Source organism: Arachis duranensis, chromosome 9 (genome assembly GCF_000817695.3).
Source record: "Arachis duranensis cultivar V14167 chromosome 9, aradu.V14167.gnm2.J7QH, whole genome shotgun sequence".
NCBI lineage: Eukaryota > Viridiplantae > Streptophyta > Magnoliopsida > Fabales > Fabaceae > Arachis > Arachis duranensis.
The window spans coordinates 60,426,874-60,429,728 of NC_029780.3; positions in this window are offsets into that span (position 1 = coordinate 60,426,874).

Genomic DNA, 2,855 nt, shown 5'->3' on the forward strand with positions numbered 1-2,855 from the left:
TAAGCATATATGCACAAGGGCTAAGGACTAGCAAGTCTAATCCACAATTGAATAGAGTTATTAAATATTTTTTTACAAACTTGCATGAAAATTATGATCATGGGTGGAAACATGTAATTGAGCATCAAACCCTCACCGGTAGTGTTTGCACTCTATTCGCTCAAGTGTTTAGGGTTGATTCTCTCAATTATCTCCTAATCATGCTTTCTAAGATTTGTTTTTCTTCTAACAATCAACAAATATTTCATGCATGCATACAAGTATCATGAGGTCTTTTCTTTGGTTGTAATGGGGCTAGGGTCAAGGTATGATGCATATATGGTCAAGTGAGCTTGAACTTTGAATCTTTGATAAGGTTAAACTTTCCACCTAACCTATATAAGAACCTATACAATTAAGTGCTAACCTAACTACCCATCATTCTCACTTTTTCACATACTCATGCATTTTTTTTCTTGATCACAACACCTTTTTTAATTTCACAACACCTATGCATTGATTTTATTGGACTATACTTTGATTTGGGGCATTTTGTCCCCTTTTTATTTCTTTCTTTTTCTTCTTTTTCTTTCTTTTTCTATTTTTTTCTTTTTCTTTTCCATATTATTTTTTTCTTTTCTTTTTTTTCTTTTGTTTTTCTCATTTTTTTTTCTTTCTTTTACAAGAGCATCAATGCATAAGGTCTATACATTTGATCAATACATGAGCATGTACCCAATTCCCAATATTTTCAATAAAATACAAAACTACCCTTTTATTCACCCAATGTCCCAAGGTTCCTACACTTGAATGATACTCACACACACTATCCTAAGCTAATCAAAGATCCAAATAAGGACATTTATTGTTTTTCGCTTTAAGGCTTGTAGTGCGCTAAATTAAGAACAAAGTAGGTTAATCGTAGGCTCAAATTTGGCTAACAATGGAATACAAAAGGTAAGGCTATTTGGGTAAGTGAGCTAATGAAATGATGGCCTCAATCATATAAATGCATGAATACACAAAATAATGGACATAAAGAATCAAACAAATCAAAGATTACAATCATAGAAAGAGAATAATGCACACAAGAAGGAAAAATAAGTGGTTATAAGATGTAACCACACCATTAGGCTCAAAACTCACTTGCTTGTGTTCTCAGCTCAAAAAACATGATCCACAATATATATATTTCAAGCAAGTTTTATGAAAAGTTTTCACTCAAATCAATTAAGGTGCCCTATAGATAGAAATCTTGAAAATTTTCATTATTTTGACTAAGCTTATTGTGTATACATATGCAAAAATAAGAAAATGCAAGTAAAAATCCTAAAATCCTAGAATGAAATGCAAAAGTGTTGGAATTAGAAACTTGTCACCTAAAATTGCCGACCAGTCAGACGACCTCCCCACACTTAAAAGTTTGCACCGTCCTCGGTGCACTCAAAGATGAGCAAGGGGGTACGGCGACTCTCCGGATTGCTACGTGTTCTAGGTCTTGCTTCCATGTTTGCTTGTGGTGCATTCATCATAAAAAAACAAAAATATAACACCATAAGATGAGAAGATATAAAAGCAAGGAAGCATACATTGTTGGAATGAGGTAAATCACTAGAATTGAGTGAGTGAATTAGTGTGACATTAATGACAAATATGTGTGTGAATTCTAAATTGCGCGGTTTAGAACACACATTAGCATAGAAAGCTATGTCACCAAAGAAGCATGCACTTTACTCATTCTAGTATGCTTGAGATGCTTTAAGTAAACTTGTAAGGTAAAACAAGCATTAAAGAAGCATGAAAGCATTCAAGCCAAACACATATGGATGCATGTAATCATGAAATACCATGCATTAAGGTAAATGCACATCATCATCCATCATCAAGAGGTTGCCTAATCACAAAATAAGGCTCAAATCACATGGTGGCCAAATCATGTAATTCAAGAAGAGTTACAAGCTCGAAGGCAATTCTCATCACTTGGTATTTTTCAAAAGATAAGCATGAAAAATTCAAGACCAAGTAGCAAAATATAACCTCAATCATAGGATCCAACAAAGATTATCTAAAAACATTAATGCTAAATTAGCATTTAGGCAATAAGGGGCAACAATGTGTAGTAAACAAAGTCAATAATCCAACACTTATAATGAAAATGGAGAAAATAAAATGAAAACCATGCTAAAACTAACTAAAATAAATGGTTATCCATGGTGTTTGGAAGTGTTGGATGAGGGGTAGGAGGAGGGAAAAAGAAAGGAGGAGGGAAAGAAATAGAAAGAGGAGAAGAAAAGAGAAGTGTTGAGAAAAGAGGATCCGCGCGTACGCGCACATGGCGCGCGCGCGTCAATGGCTTATTCGAGAGTGGCGCGTACGCGTCATGTGCGCGAGCGCGCAAATAGGTTTGTGCCTCAGGCCCAATTTCCGCACAGTGCAGGCCTAACTCTCGGGTCAAGGTATGGAAGGTGGAACTTCTCAATCCACGCGTACGCGTGCATGGCGCGCACGCGTGGAGGGTCCAAAATGCATGATGTGCGCGTACGCGCGCGGTGCGCATACGCGTGGATGGTGCGTTGTTTTTCAAAATTTTTTTTTTGGCACCAATCCAAGCATTCCAAACCTCCAAACAACTACCAAAACAACATAAAACCTTATTTAACATGTTAAAATACTAATTAAACTCAACCAACTAATCTAAACATGAAATTAAACTAGTTCTACCAATATGTACAAAAAGAGAAAATGAAAAGAAGTTACCATGGTGGGGTGTCTCCCACCTAGCACTTTTGTTTATTGTCCTTAAGTTGGACTTATGGGGAGCTTCTCTCAAGGTGGCTTGTGCTTGTACTCATCTTGGAACTTCCACCAATGCTTGA